This window comes from Ambystoma mexicanum, chromosome 12 (assembly GCF_040938575.1).
Source record: "Ambystoma mexicanum isolate Mex_15411 chromosome 12, UKY_AmexF1_1, whole genome shotgun sequence".
In the NCBI taxonomy this organism is placed as follows: domain Eukaryota; kingdom Metazoa; phylum Chordata; class Amphibia; order Caudata; family Ambystomatidae; genus Ambystoma; species Ambystoma mexicanum.
The window spans coordinates 582,839,317-582,855,958 of NC_090936.1; the positions used below are offsets into that span (position 1 = coordinate 582,839,317).

At 50.3% G+C, this 16,642-nt stretch overlaps 1 long non-coding RNA gene across 1 annotated transcript; it reads right to left on the reverse strand.

Moving 5' to 3' along the window:
- Positions 1-8,692: 8,692 nt before the first annotated feature.
- LOC138513022 (uncharacterized) lies at positions 8,693-11,497 on the reverse strand. The gene is made up of 3 exons (XR_011281652.1): positions 11,117-11,497; positions 9,569-9,721; positions 8,693-9,262 (listed from the first exon to the last, which is right to left on the reverse strand). It is a non-coding gene; the product is annotated as an uncharacterized lncRNA (long non-coding RNA).
- Positions 11,498-16,642: the final 5,145 nt, after the last annotated feature.

The window sequence follows — 16,642 nt, forward strand, 5'->3', positions numbered from 1 at the left end:
AGAACAGACACGGGGCATGAGCGGGGGGCAACAGGAGACAGACACGGGGCATGAGCGGGGGTGGGAGGAACAGGAGACAGACATGGGGCATGAGCGGGGGTGGGGAGAACAGGAGACAGACACGGGGCATGAGCGGGGTCTGGGGGGCAACAAGAGAGAGACACGGGGCATGAGCGGGTGGGGGAACAGGAAACAGACACGGGGCATGAGCGGGTGGGGGGAACAGGAGACAGACACGGGGCATGAGCGGGGGGAACAGGATACAGACACAGGGCATGAGCGGGGAGAACAAGAGACAGACACGGGGCATGACCGGGGGTGTGGGGGGCAATAGGAGACAGACACGGCACATAAGGGGAACAGGAGACAGATACAGGGCATAAGCGGGGGGTGGGGAGAACAGGAGACAGACACGGGGCATGAGCGGGGGGAACAGAAGACAGACACGGGGCATGAGCGGGGGGTGGGGGGAAGGGGAGAGAGACACGGGGCATGAGCGGGGGTGGTGGGAGGGAGAGAGACACACGGGGCATGAGCGGGGGGTGGGGGGAGGGAGAGAGACACACAGGGCATGAGCGGGGGGTGGGGGGAGGGAGAGAGTCAAACGGGGCATGAGCGGGGGGTGGGTGGGCGGGAGGGAGAACGACACACGGGGCATGAGCGGGGGGTGGGCGGGAGGGAGAGAGACACAAGGGGCATGAGCGGGGAGTGGGCGGGAGGGAGAGAGACACACGGGGCATGAGCGGGGGGTGGGCGGGAGGGAGAGAGAGACACACGGGGCATGAGCGGGGGGTGGGCGGGAGGGAGAGAGACACACGGGGCATGAGCGGGGGTGGGGGGAGGGAGAGAGACACACGGGGCATGAGCGGGGGCTGGGGGGGAGGGAGAGAGACACACAGGGCATGAGCGGGGATGGGGGAGGGAGAGACACACGGGGCATGAGCGGGGGTGGGTGGGAGGGGGAAAGACACGGGGCATGAGCGGGGGTGGGTGGGAGGCGGAAAGACACGGGGCAAGAGCGGGGGGTGGGGGGAAGGGGAGAGAGACACACGGGGCATGAGCGGGGGGTGGGTGGAGGGAGAGAGACACACGGGGCATGAGCAGGGGGTGGGGGGGAGGGAGAGAGACACATGGGGCATGAGTGGGGGGTGGGGGGAGGGAGAGACACACGGGGCATGAGCGGGGGGTGGGGGGGAGGGGGAAAGACACAGGGCATGAGCAGGGGTGGGTGGGAGGGGCAAAGACACGGGGCAAGAGCGGGGGTGGGCGGGAGGGGGAAGACACAGGGCAAGAGCGGGGGTGGGCAGGAGGGGGAAAGAGACACGGGGCAAGAGCGGGGGTGGGCGGGAGGGGGAAAGAGACACGGGGCAAGAGCAGGGGTGGGCGGGAGGGGGAAAGAGACTCTCAGCAAGAGTGGGGGTGGGCGGGAGGGGGAGAGAAACACGGGGCAAGAGTGTGGGTGGGCGGGAGGGGGAAAGAGACACGGGGCAAGAGCGGGGGTGGGCGGGAGGGGGAAAGAGACACGGGGCAAGAGCGGGGGTGGGCGGGAGGGGGAAAGAGACACGGGGCAAGAGCGGGGGTGGGCAGGAGGGGGAAAGAGACACTGGGCAAGAGCGGGGGTGGGCGGGAGGGGGAAAGACACACGGGGCAAGAGCGGGGGTGAGGGGGAGGGAGACAGACACACGGGGCAAGAGCGGGGGTGAGGGGTAGGGAGAGAGACACACGGGGCATGAGCAGGGGGTGCGGGGTAGGGGAGAGACACACGGGGCATGAGCGGGGGGTGGGCGGGAGGGGGAGAGACACACGGGGCATGAGCGGGGGTGGGGGGGAGGGAGAGAGACACACAGGGCATGAGCGGGGGGTGGACGGAAGGGGAGAGAGACACACGGGGCATGAGCGGGGGATTGGCGGGATGGGGAGAGACACATGGGGCATGAGAGGGGGGTGGGCGGGAGGGGGAGAGACACACGGGGCATGAGCTGGGGTGGGGGGAGGGAGAGAGACACACGGGACATGAGCAGGGGGTGGGCAGTGGGTGGGGAGAGACACACGGACATGAGCGGGGGTGGGCGGCGGGTGGGGAGAGACACACGGGACATGAGCGGGGGGTGGGCGGCAGGTGGGGAGAGACACACGGACATGAGCGGGGGGTGGGCGGCGGGTGGGGAGAGACACACAGACATGAGCAGGAGGTGGCCGGCGGGTGGGGAGAGACACACAGACATGAGCGGATGAGCGGGGGGTGGGCGGCGGGTGGGGAGAGACACACAGACATGAGTGGGGGGTGGGCGGCGGGTGGGGAGAGAAACACGGACATGAGCGGGGGTGGGAGAGACACACGGGGGGTCGGAGAGACACACGGGACGGGGCATGAGCGGGGGGTGGGCGGGTGGGAGAGACAAGCGGGGCACGAGCGGGGGGTGGGCGGGAGGGAGAAAGACACACAGACATGAGCGGGGGTGGGCGGGAGGGAGAAAGACACACGGACATGAGCGGGGGCTGGGCGGGAAGGAGAAAGACACACAGACATGAGCGGGGGGTGGGCGGGAGGGAGAAAGACACACGGACATGAGCGGGGGTGGGAGGAACAGGAGACAGACACGGGCATGAGCGGGGGTGGGGGACTTACTGTGCAGGCGGGATACAAAGCCTCTCATGCGAGGAACAAAGATGGCGGGCGTCTCTGAAGCCAGACGCACTGCACGCTTTCACGCATCCAATGAGAGAGCACGTCAGATGTCCGCGGACATCACGCAAGCTGCTTGCCCAATCACCGTCCTGTCCGCGGAGCGAACAGGGAAGTGTGTCCGCGAAGCGAACACAGATATCACTAATTTTTTTCACTTACATTTTTGTCATTTTTTAAAAAACTACTGGATGGATTTACACCAAATAAAGCAAAGCACGCTTTCGGGACCAAGCCGCCGCTCCTGCTGCAAATTTGGTGTAAATCCGTCCAGCGGTTTGGGCTGTAGGCGTGAGCAAAGTTTTTTCCCATTATGTCTATGGGGAAAAAAAAGTTTTGGGACCCCCCCCTATAACTTTGCCCCCCTTAGACGAATCCTCACCAAACTTTGCAAAAAAATTCAGAGTGACCCAAATACTTTTTTTGCAAAGTTTGGTGAGGATTCGTCCAGGGAGAGCGAAGTTATAAGCCGCCCAAAAAGTGCTCTTCCTGTGGAAACAGCAACTTAACCATAACTACATGGCCACTACCGTGGCCATGTGATATATAGGGGATGGGGTAAAGGGTTAAAAGGTGTGGGGTTGGAAGCGTGGGGAAAGGGGGGTTTGGGACATTTTTTTTTCTTACTTAAAAACAGTACCCATAGAGGGGTCCCCTTCCTGTGCCACATTTGCTGTCACCTGTATCTTTCCACTTAGCCCACTTTCTGTATCTATGACATGTAAACATCTGTAATACATAATTTTTAATGATACCTACCCTCCTTTGTGTGTTAAATTTGTAAAGTATAATTGTAATGATACCCTGTATATAACTGTAGCGTTCATTTTTTTTAACGATACCTACTCTCCTTTGTATATAACATATGTAATGTACATTTGTAATGATATCGTGTATATAATCTGTAATGTTCATTTTTTCTACGATGTAACCAAGCTGAGAATTTCCTTGTAACCTTTGCGCCCTGATACCTTCGGGTCTGGAGCGCACTACAAATGAATAAACAAACAAACAAAATGTCATTCGTTATTTTATCATTCGTTCAAATCACATGAGTTACTTCACTGTGCAGCTAGTAGTTTTGGCAGGCGTTAACCATGTTACTGAACAATTATTCTTTATAAGGCGCAATTTGTAACACATTCTACAAAAAAAAGCCTCCTCCTTGGATACTACTTAAAGGATAGTTCCGGGACTTTTTTTTTATTGTCCCTACGGGTCGGCCATGTGTTTGTAAGCATAAATCGGTAGATCGTAGGAAACTTTCCTATGGACCTTACCCGACTTTTCGCCCATTATCGCACTCGAAATCAGCCTCCATTTTGTGATAATCCTATCATTTCGCCCCATCGACCTGGCTCACCTGCCTTTGCGGCACTAAATCAAATCCCCCGCCCCTGAAACAGACTTTATCAAAACATTCATATTCCCCGCCTCTATCCGTGACGTGACTGAGCTGCGTAGGCAAACGCGCCCAGGCGTCTTCTACGCGACTCCACACAGACCCCGGAAATCAACACAGATCAGCTCACAATACAGCGCACCACAATTCGGAATATGAAACTGTACTTTGAAATCAAACCGCAAGATTGTAAATGTGGTAAAGTACATTTATTTGACATCAAATGTTTAGAGAATATTCAGCGATTTGCATTTTTATTTGCTCATGTTCCAAAAAGTTCGTATTGAGGGAAGCGATGTTCGTGTGCAGTACACAGGGTGTTGGTTTACGATAAAAATAAGCTCTTCGGTCGCACTGATAATCGCATGGCTGTTCCAACAACGAGGCACTAGGCCACCACAACGGTAGGTATGTTGCATCTAACCGTTAGTACCGCGTAAGGGCATACTTGTACTTGGCGATCGTCCCATAAAATGGTCAGGGTGGTAACGTTGTTCACGCGGAGAAGCAACTGGCGGCTGTAGAAGCCGTCCGCCGGTGTCTGGTACTCGTGACACAGACAGTAGTGAATGATGTACCTAAAAACATAAAAAATGAAATTAGTCTCACCATCAGATCCTTATTAAAATTATTAATTTCATAGCGAGGACAGCGCTACTGGGTGTACACAAGTGTTTAAAGGCGTGGCGAGGCATGGAGGGGGGGGGAGTGGAGTACAAGGTAAGTAGCATAAAATAATAAATAAATAGGGCCAGCTGGTGGCAAGTGCAAGGTAAGTGCAGAACAAGTGCTGGGAAGGGGGGGGCTGTAGGATACTGAGACAGTCCCCCAGTGCAGGGGTTGACAGGGAGGCAGTGCAGGTGGAGAGTGGAAGGGCCCAGGACCGAGGTCGCAGACAGTGGACCAGTTGTAGCAGGGGAGAGGGAGAGAGAAAGCAGAAGCAAAGAGGAAGGTTTTGAGGTACTTCAGTAAAAGCAGATGTTTCTCCTCAAGATAGTGCGCGGTAGAAAACAATATGCCACATAGAACGAACAAGTACAACTGAACCCGTCTTTAAAGCCACTGTATAGTAATGAAATTGCGGTATAAACTCATCAAAAGTTACTTACATTATATTTGCATTTTCCATTGTGTCTCTGTGTAGGGCAGACCCGAAACACCACTCCTTCTTTGCCGACGTTACTTCTTCTAATGAACGTGGCTCATCGTTTCGTTTCTGAAATTTTATTCATTATCTTTTCTTAGTCTTTCGGGATGGTCCCGGCCTGTCAAGGTCAAATCACAATAGAACCTTATACTGGGTCGTGGGCCGTTCCGCCACCCGAGCAAAACATCAAAGCAGCTGACCTTCACTTTGAGCGAGCACACATTTCTAGTTTGGGCCTGCAACATGAGGAGACTCGAGAGAACAGACAATCAAATTACAATCATTTAAACCGTGATGTGTATTTCTCAATGAGCTCTGCTTTAGGTGGACATGGAACAGAGGCAATGTTGGGTGGCAATGCAGTTGTCCCCTGCATAGGTTCGTTCACCACTCCATGTATGTGCCTATCGAGGACATCTACGATAAGTCTCTCAATAAACTCATATTGCATATCCTCAAACACTGGTTTGATCACCCATTGTTTACTTCTTTTAGTGAAGGCCTTATTGTAGCGAAGCGTCCCTAAAGTTCCGGTCGTCCTACTTTGTTGACGGCCAACATTATGGTTATGTGCCAAGACCGCTAGAAGAGTCCGATTTATCATGCCTTCCATGCCAAAATGCAATCTTTTGGGCCTGTACTTTAGGCACATATTGTGGAACACCTCCAAATCTCCTGTGTGGCAGAATTCCGTGAGTCCCCTCAAATCTCTTGTTATAGTTTTATCAAATACAATCTTTTCAATGGCCTTGTGAGTGGGTGATGAAGGAATCAACCACTTCTTCTTCCGTGCCTCCTCTGTGGACAAATGGCCATGTTCACATTTGTGGAAATGTTCATTTGTCGACCATCGATGTACGTTGCTACAGTGCAACATTACTGACCGCCATTTTTCCAGTAGAATTTCCAACGACCCTTCACATGTTTTTGAGCTCCACCAAAGATGGTTGCTGATTGACTTGGACCACTGTGAAATACCTTGCATATCTTTTTTTTTTCCTGCAGCCGACAATTTTTTATTGATTGTTTTTGCAAGATGCCATACGTCAAATTGGTGATTTATATTTTTGTACTCTTCTCTCATTGTCTTGGCAATTGAAACGTGTCTGTCCGTGGCTATCAGGTCGATCACCATTCCCCGCGATTGGAGTTCTTGCAATGATGCTACAAAGCCAACTTTCTCCATGGCCACTGAGGATGTACTTTGTGACACCTGCACGACCACCGAACTCACAATTTTCTTACTTTCCATGTCCTGAAAGTGGTAGGTGCAGTACTTGGCTGAAAATCCTGGGCTGTCGCACTGTCCATCACCGGCTAGCCTGAAGCGTTTGCCCGCGAATGTACTTTCCATTGACATATTTTCCATTCTCCAAGCTTCGCTGATGGCTGGAAATAGATAATCGGTTTGGTATTTGTAGAACTGAGTTTTCGCAATGAAATGTATTCCCACAAACTGAAAGAAATACTGTAACTTTTTAAAACTTGAACCACTAAAAAGTGCGGCCGCTGCACAAAGTAGATTGCCTGCTGGCAGTTGCCCCAGCATGGGTTGTGCAGACCATGAGAAAGGATGATATTGTGTACAGGTGGCATGTATTTTAAGGTTAGTGCCTCGAATTGCACGAGTCACATTAATCAATGGCTCCCCACATACTTCCCCACCAACCCAATGCCCACATTTCATCATCATAATAATATCCATCAAACAGCTATCGAATACAATGAATTTGGCCTCTTTCCTTATACTGTCACTCTGCATCCCAGCTGGTTCGGCCTGTAACGTTGAGGACATGTCACTCCCATGAAAGGTACAATCTCTGATATCGTCTTCCGCTATGCTGAGTGATATTGATGGTGTTTCATTGTCGTCCATGTCATTCTCTTCCACTGCAACAACTGTTCCTTGTCCGGAGATGGGAGAAAAAAACAATGTCTTCAACTTTCGCGCGCTCTTATTTTTTGCGGGTGTGGATTCTGTGAATTGATCTCCGACTGCATCCAAACTACCAGGAGGACATTCACTATCAATGGCTGGTGGTGGTATAGCTCCGTTGTCAATCACTTCATATTCTTCCCATTGGCACGATGCATCTCCAGTCTCAAGTCCCTGCCAAAAGGTTTGACAAGCAACATCTCTCGTTCGCTTCACTGTCTGTGTAGATCTAGTTCTTACACCCACTCGCAACTAGAGGACAGATTAGAAAAGGGATGTTCAGTTTAAACACAACTTACAGTATTGAACTATTGACAGTGAAAGACAACATAATATAGTGAACAGGACACTAACCTTCTTTTGCTTTCTTTTCTTTGAAACTTTCTTGCCTCGAACTTCCACATCTGGACGCTGTTGCTCCGACTCGTGTGTGCATGTCTCCACTTCCTCTCGCGCTGCAACGACTATATTTTCATGATAAGCACATCCATCACTCACTGAGGCTCCATCGACTCCCTGAAACATAGAACTTTCATTAGTATGTATAATAATATTGAAAACACAAAATGTACTTGGGGACCAATACCCATACGTACATCTCAATAGCAAAACACGAATGAACGCATTGTGTAGAACATTCAAACGACAATAGTTCACGCATTGTTGATCTAGTTAGATTGAACTGTCAAGATCCATACCTCGGGCTCCGCATAGACTTCCATTGATGATATTATTGAAGATGACGCTTCAGCAACTCCCTGAAACACAGTAATTGCATTAGTATGGTTTTCTATTTTGTTTAAAAGAACATAAACTTTCTGCAGGCGTCAACGGCTCATCTAAATAGACCTGCACAAATGATCAGTTGTCTAAAATAAATAATAAATATGATTCGATTTGCTCCATCGTTGGAAGTGTCACCACCCAGAGATCTGCATCAACTACTAGGGGTGATGTTCTTGTTGAAGAAGCTCCGTCAGCTCCCTGAAACATAGTACTTGCGTTAATAAAGAAGGAAGTATAGCGGATGTAATCACGTCATTTGATCTCGCATGATTGATCTGTCAGTATCCATACCTCGAAATGCATAAGAACATCAAGGGACGCTGTAACTGCGGTGCACACTTCTGCAAGCTGTTGCGCTGACCCATCTCTGCATGCTCCCCCTTCTTCTTGGACTAATGCTCCATCGACTCCCTGAAACATAGGACTTTCATTAGTAATGAACACAATATTGAAAAAAGAAGACACATAGGAGGGCGACGACAGAAGGACATACCAATGGCTAAAAACGAAAGAAACATTGTGTGTAACAATCACGCTACAAGAATGCAAGATCTGATGATCTCCATCGATGGAACTGTCCGGAAACGTACCTCGAGCATCTGAGTGACATCTACGGTTGTCGTCAATGCGTTGGACTCCTCAGCATCTCCCTGAAAGACAGTACTTGCATTATTTTGGATAACAATAATTATAACTGAAAACAAAGACTAGAGGACGAGTACTGTGGTGTACCATTAGGTAAAATAATTACACGATCAATTAAAACTATTGATTTACATGCCTAAAACAAGTCAGTGTCAGAATAGCTAAGTAAGATTACCCGATAGGCGCTTGAAGTGGCTGATGACTGCAATAACGACACGGATGGAGAATCTTCCGCCTTCATATTGAGTGGATACATAAATGGGGAAATTATTGTTAGCTAATGCTACACACTACCGCAAGGCCGAGAGCTAAATCCGTAAACTTGACTCACCAGTGGAGGGATGTGGACGAATAGAGTGGGAATAGCGTTTGAGAGCAATTTTCGCCTCGCTCGCGGTGTTTTCTTCTTTATTAGCAATGATGTGGAGTACATGTCTGGGCTAAAGTGCCTGCTGCAGATGCGGTATCGATCACCCCTCTTGTCCGCAAAGACTTCTAGGACTCTACTTTCTAGCTCAGAGGCTGGATATCCGCAATATCGGACCCATTCTCTTATCTGATCTATTGTCTTAGGGAAAACATGCATTATAGTACCTTCAGATTTGTTATGGGTCTTCGAAGGGCAACCGCCAATGGAACAGGCAGGCATTATGGAAAGTTCTGAAAAGTAAAGATCAACAATTCTCTATGAATACCAATGTGTTAAAACATTAAATGACACATAAAAGGTTCAATGCAAGGTCCGTTTTGGTTCTTGGAACTATACACGTTATTCACATGCGGATAAGTATTTCAATAACTTTCAAAAAATAGAAAAAGTAATTTGACTAAACTCAGAACATGTGACTAGTTCCTTGCATGTACTGTCGTGAACGAAAAGAAAACATGGATGCAATTTGATGACTACTAGCAAATAGATATAAATTAAAAAATTGGACGCAAAATGATTATGGTACATGGACTTACCTTGACGAACAAACAGTTAGATGCAGGGATCAGAGTAGTTTCTTGTCGTAGAACAGGGAGCAGTTCACAGGTTGCAAACTGACGAGTTTGCTCAAAGTGGTCACGGAAGTTCACAGAGACGAAGAGCAGATAACCAGCACCTTCACGGGTTGACTAGCAAAGCGCAAAGAAGTTCTCATTAGAAATATGAAGTGGGTTATAAAGAATTCGAAACAGGGGTGTGTTTGTGAATGAATGACGTGTATATGTCGTGGCATTATGCGGATTGCAGGGGGGCGTCCAGCGTGAGGGGGGATGCTTGGCAGGAGACACGGGGTCTGGAGGTAGACATGGGAACAACAACCCATGCTCTATAGACCACTTTGAAGTGTACATGGTCTTTGGCACCTCTTGGCCTTTATCGCTCCCTGACAGCTCCACTTGCCAGCAGCGCAAGTACCCTGGTGCGAACTGCCTTTGATAGGGCGGGGGGTGGATCGGGGCGGTGGTCGTGCAGACAAGACACAGGAAGACTCGTGAATGGAGACACACTTATGTGGATTGCAGGGGGGCGTCCAGCGTGAGGGGGGATGCTTGGCAGGAGACACGGGGTCTGGAGGTAGACATGGGAACAACAACCCATGCTCTATAGACCACTTTGAAGTGTACATGGTCTTTGGCACCTCTTGGCCTTTATCGCTCCCTGACAGCTCCACTTGCCAGCAGCGCAAGTACCCTGGTGCGAACTGCCTTTGATAGGGCGGGGGGTGGATCGGGGCGGTGGTCGTGCAGACAAGACACAGGAAGACTCGTGAATGGAGACACACTTATGTGGATTGCAGGGGGGCGTCCAGCGTGAGGGGGGATGCTTGGCAGGAGACACGGGGTCTGGAGGTAGACATGGGAACAACAACCCATGCTCTATAGACCACTTTGAAGTGTACATGGTCTTTGGCACCTCTTGGCCTTTATCGCTCCCTGACAGCTCCACTTGCCAGCACAAGTACCCTGGTGCGAACTGCCTTTGATAGGGCGGGGGGGTGGATTGGGGCGGTGGTCGTGCAGACAAGACCCGTTTGCCGCAGGGCCTCACCAAGGAGAGGCCATCTAACTGAATGTAAGAGGATGGCTGCAGGATCTACTACATGGAAGGCAGGGGGGTGAGTTTATAAATACCTCACCCTCCCAGGAGAATATATGGGGGTCATCTCTGTACCCGGTGCCCAAAAAGAGGATTTATTATGATCAACCATATTTATTATTTACCTATAACCATGTTTTGTATCAATAAAATCCAACAGCTTTTTATTGCCAACGCTTGATGCCAACCCACAAAATAATATATGTATGACTGCTGCATATATGGGTTCAACGGTTATGTGGATTGAAGGTGTGCGGCCAGCGTGAGGGAGGATGCTGGCCGGAGACATGTGGTGTGACAAGACAAGGCACTGGAAGGCTATTCAACGGAGACACACTAGATTCATTTAAAAAATCAAAACAACCATTGTTAAAATATATGTTGGGCTTTATTTTAGATTTTAACTAAACATAAATAATAAACATTACACATTGTAAAGTTGAGGTTGCAGCACATCGAGGGAAAATCCGCGGTATTGTCCACTGTCACTGGGGAAATGTTGTCTAATGGCAAGTACCGCACCGGCAGGTATTACTCTCCGAACGCGGTGTCCGAGCCTCCCGTGAAGCCACCAAGTGAAGCAACGATAGGCCACCAGCCTGTACCACCTGTGAAAAAAAAAGATGCAAACTGTATTAAACTGACAAAACTTTCTTATCAATGTCGATTCAGGTAACACATGTCATTTTTCTTAGAAAAAAATTATATCTAGAAAATGCACTATATGGAACCAATTTACATGCGTTCGAATGATATGTAAATGTAATTTTATATGTGGGAGACGACCATGAAATAGTAGTGGCATCACTGACATCACAAACAGAGTATACTTACTCGTTACTCGGATTACGCGGACGAACAGTGCCACGAAGTTCGTGCATAAGCACCATCATCATCCTCAGCACGGTCCGTGAGAGGCAAGCTTCCCTGAACTCTGGCAGCTCGGTGATGCATTGCGGACTTTGCTCGCCTTCCTGCAGACTTTGCTCGCTTTCCGAAATGTAGGCCAAGCACCCGGAATTTTCACGGCAGCAGCAGTTCTCCTCCTCAGTTGGCATTAGCTCGCACCGATTGCACGTGCACCAGGTGGAGACGCCGTCCATGCGACATGGTCCAGGCTCTTCATCCGTTGACTGGTCCTCCCAACTGCCGTCCGAATCCCCATCGTTTTCGCGTGCTTGCCTTTCCAGTAGTTCCTCCTCGGTGTACTCGGGCTCGTACATATACGGCATTATTGTGGCCATTGTGCGGTAAAGATAGTAAAATAATTTACAGAGATGGTACAGGTGTTCACACGGGCTACAAGCGGCGAAGGTAGCTGACCAGAGCACTGAAACGAGTCACAGAATACTCAAAGTAACACAGAGAGAGGAATGGAATCGAAAATCTGCTGCTGTGTGTTGTGAAACGGTCTGTTTATACTTATTGGGGAAAGAGGCGTCCTGCCATTTCCATGGCAACACGTCAATAGCTGAGGCGCAGCGATTGTTGACACGAGACGTGCTTGAAATGGGCAGTACGCGTCTGCTGATGTCAGGCTCAGGGGCGGGGGATTTGATTTAGTGCCGCAAAGGCAGGTGAGCCAGGTCGATGGGGCGAAATGATAGGATTATCACAAAATGGAGGCTGATTTCGAGTGCGATAATGGGCGAAAAGTCGGGTAAGGTCCATAGGAAAGTTTCCTACGATCTACCGATTTATGCTTACAAACACATGGCCGACCCGTAGGGACAATAAAAAAAAAGTCCCGGAACTATCCTTTAAACAGTTTGTCAGACAGCGGACAGATTATCTTTGGGTCACTTTTTCAGTAATACCCGAGGCAATGTTACGCCCCAGTCCGACACTGGGGCCTTCCCAATCCTGACCGTATCAATGAGTGTGTGAGTTGGAGGGCTTAGTGACATTGATATGAGTGGGAACCATTCTATGGCAAGACTGGAGGCGAGCATTATGCTTCAACTTCTTTAATTTACTACTCCTCAGCAGTTTCAACAAACCAATAAACCAATAACAAAACTGAAAACAAGTCTCAATAGGCTTCTCCTCTTTTGAAACTACAATCCCCATAGTCTCTGTAGTCCATCTCCTTCCATGCTCAGCTATGACCACTTCCTTCCCTGAGCTCCTCCTCTTCTTTTACTGCTCTTCAAGCAGATAAGTACTATTTCTGATCATCTCCCTGTATGATGTGGAATGCTAGAGTTGTTTAGCAGAGTTGAGCAGTATGTGACAGTGCAGCGTGGGAGAACGAGCAGCGAAATCCTCCTGGAAGCATATATCAGTCGATTTTAATTGTTTTTTCGCTACAGGCATGCGCGGTGTCATCGCAGCGCACGTGGCCGAAATGCGCTCGTGTAGAGCTACTTATAGATATTTAGCCTGTTTCGTGCGGGTCCCACTCCCACGGTGTAATCACCCCGTGCCGTATGACCGGCACTCCAGGGGTTGTTGCCTGGCGCCGTGTGGGAGCCTAAAGGCGCCTTCAGAGCAGCAAGCGAGCGCCAAGGCCCTCCAGCCCCCTCCTTTTTGGAGGCGAAGCCTGCCTCCGGCGTGCAAACGCCAAGGCCCTCCGGCCCCCTATTTTGCAGAGGTGGAGCCAGAGTGCAGTGTTTAGCTCCCACGTCGCATAATTCCTGCGACGCGGAGCGAAGTACACCTACGAAGCCGGGCCCGGTGGTGATCATACTAGGTAGCTACTCCGTAGCTTTGATAAAGACACAGAACATGCATACTACTGGAGCGGAGAAGCTCCGCACGACACGCCCACCTGAAGGGCTTGAGACTGCCCGCGGGCACGTAACAGCAGAGTACTGAAGCTCCCCAATACACGACTTGCAGCCTAAAACAAAGACACAAAGCCCCTCTCTATCAGAGGGCATATTGAGAAAAAGAAGCCCATACTAGGCGATTGATAGAAAACAGTACCGTCCAGCCACAACCTGATAAAAAAAAGAAATATTGATTGATATTAAGACACCAGTACAGAAAAGAACTGGGAGTGAGCAAACGATTCTCACCAGAAGCACATAAATAGTGAAGGGGCGTGCTCAGACACCTGTGACAGGTATACCAGGCACACAGCAACCTCCCAGAATGTCTGAATTTGAGTGCAGTGAAGAGGAGCAGTCATTAGACTTAGCTGCCAGCTTCAAGGAGGTGCTGGGAAACTCACTAATAGATGCTGTGGCACAAGGGGTGAAATCCCTACAAGACAGGCTGGAGACCTTGGAGGCAATACTACACCAGCCCATAGATAGCACCATAAGGACAGAGCGCACGCCCACTGAACCCTCTGAAGCAGGGTCTAAGGGGAGTACTAAGGCCCGAAAGAGGAAAGCCTCTTGCGACCCCCAGCGCCCTTCGGATGGGGCGAAAGAAAAGGCCCCAGAGGTAGTCGACGCCTTCGCAAAGCTCAGAGAAGCGTATTTGCAGTGTCAGACCATGCCAAACCTCACGACCCCCACTCCAGGGGAAGAAAATGATGGAGAGGAGAACCCTGGCTCGGAAGAGGAGCCAGTGGAAGGAGACCTTCCCTCCCAAGACGAGGATGAGATAGGGGAGGAGGAGGAAGTAAAACCCGCAAAGAGAAGCACCTCGAGGAGGTGGAACAGGATATGTTTGATCCGGACAGTATCCGGAACCCGAAGTCATCGACTGGCAACCATCACCAAGAGTGGCACAGTACATGACAATGAGACTAAGGAAAGCGCTCGACAAAGAGGTCCGACAGCGTCTTTGAGCGGAGTGCCCGAGACCAGACCTTCCGGGTAAAGTAGCCGTAACACCGGAACTAGACCCCAAGATGCTTACATTTGTATCTAAAACAAGCAAGGATCCCCGTAAGGGTATCGATAGATCTTGGAGGAGTTGCCAAGAGAAGGTGCTTGACCTAGCCGGTCCACTCGAAAAAATCATGAACCTGGCGGAGAGGGGGAAGAAGTAGACCCCGACCCCCTAGCAGGCTGGGCACAGAGAGCAGTATGCCTTCTAGGCAATGCTAACTGCGCCATCGCCTCGGAACAAAGAAGGGGGCTATTACTGAAGATTGATGCCAAGCTCAGTGACCTCACACCATACAAGGCAGTAGAGGCAGCACAAGGACTCCTCTTCGGAGAGACTTTCGGAAAAGAAATGGGCCGCTTCGTCAGTACCTACACTTCCCTGGAGAAGGTGCAGGCCTCGATCCGCAAGATCTTTCCTAACTGGGTTTTTGCCGGGACCAGTCGCCACAGGGGTCGCACGGCTGGTCGAAACCAGGGAGGTAGGAGACCCCCGAATCCCAGAGCCCAATACTGGGAGAACAGGCAGCAGGATTCCTTCTTCCCAACCAGAGGGTGCTTCCCGAGAGGACGCAGAGAAAGAGGATCCGGTCGAGGACAAGGATTCACACAAGGTGAGAGCAGCTCATTACCCTCCAGTAGGGGGGAGAACTGGTATGTTCTGGAGAAACTGGCACACGCTTTCCAGCGATGCCTGGGTGTCACAAACAGTTCTAGGTATGCACCTAGAATTCATGGAGCCACCCGTACAAGAGCGCAAGACACACCACAGTCATTAGAGCACGCAGAACAGAGACTGCTAGATCACGAGCTATATCAGCTAGCGAAAAAGAACGCCATAGAGAAGTGTCCGAGAGACCCCAGATTCATAAGCAATATGTTCCTGGTGCATAGGAAGGAGAAAGTGCGTCCAGTTATAAACTTGAAAGAACTGAACGGTTGGGTAGTCTACCGTCATTTCAAAATGGAGTGCATCCATCAGCTCCAAGACTCACTCAGAGAGGGGGATTGGTTGACGAGACTGGACCTGAAGGATGCCTATCTAACAGTCCCAGTGGCAGAGAATTTCAGGACCTTCCTGGCTTTTTGCTGGAAGGGGCGGTTTTGACGATTCAAGACCATGCCCTTCGGGCTTGCGTCGGCTCCTTGGGCCTTTACCAAGCTAATGAAGCGAGTAGCAACAGCGATAAGGGAGAAAGGTATAAGGTTGATCATTTATTTAGACGACCTCCTGTTGTTTGCGGAGGACCGAGAAGCACTCATATATCAGACAAGATGGGTCCAAGACCTGCTGTCGTCCCTAGGATTCCTCATCAATGTAGAGAAGTCGGACACCGAGCCAGCACAGAGGCGAGACTTCCTAGGTTTCGTCCTGGACACCAGGAAAGCCACGCTGGAACTCACGGCCCGGGAAAATACGCAACATCAAAAGGGAAACAAGAGGGTGTCTACAGAAACAAGTAGTCTCGCTCAGTACGTTGGCGAGAATAGTGGGGCTTCTAGCAGCTTCCATTCAAGCCATATTTCCCAGACCCTTACACTATCGTGCGCTGCAGAGACTAAACATAAGACACCTGCAGCAAGGCTTGAGGTATCATCAGTCGGTACCTTTGGATCGAGAATCCGTAACAGAACTGGAATGGTGGTTGAAGAATATGGACGCCTGGAATGGGTGGGCCATTTTCGGAGATCGACCAGACCTGATCATAGAATCTGACACCAGCCGTTTGGGCGCAAGGTGCAGAGACCTACAGACAGGGGGGAAATGGAGCGAAGAGGAACTCCGGCTCCACATAAACTGTCTGGAGCTTCTGGCAGGATCCTTTGTGATCAGAGCCTTCACGAAAGGGAAAATGAGATTGTGCGTCTTACTGAAGATGGACAACATATCGGCAATTCGATATATAAACCATCTAGGCGGCACCAGATCCAAGATGCTAGCAGAGCTAGCAAAAGATTTTTGGCATTTTTGCCTTCAATCAGAGACATCGGTAACGGCAGAGTATCTCCCCGGGACACTGAACGTAGTAGTGGATTGGAACTCGTGCTACCTCACGGACTCCAGCGATTGGAAGCTGGATCCAGCAGTGTTTCAGAAGATGAACCGGAAATGGGGACCGCTACACATAGACCTCTTCGCATCCTGGTTGAACGCTCGAATAGCCGTGTACT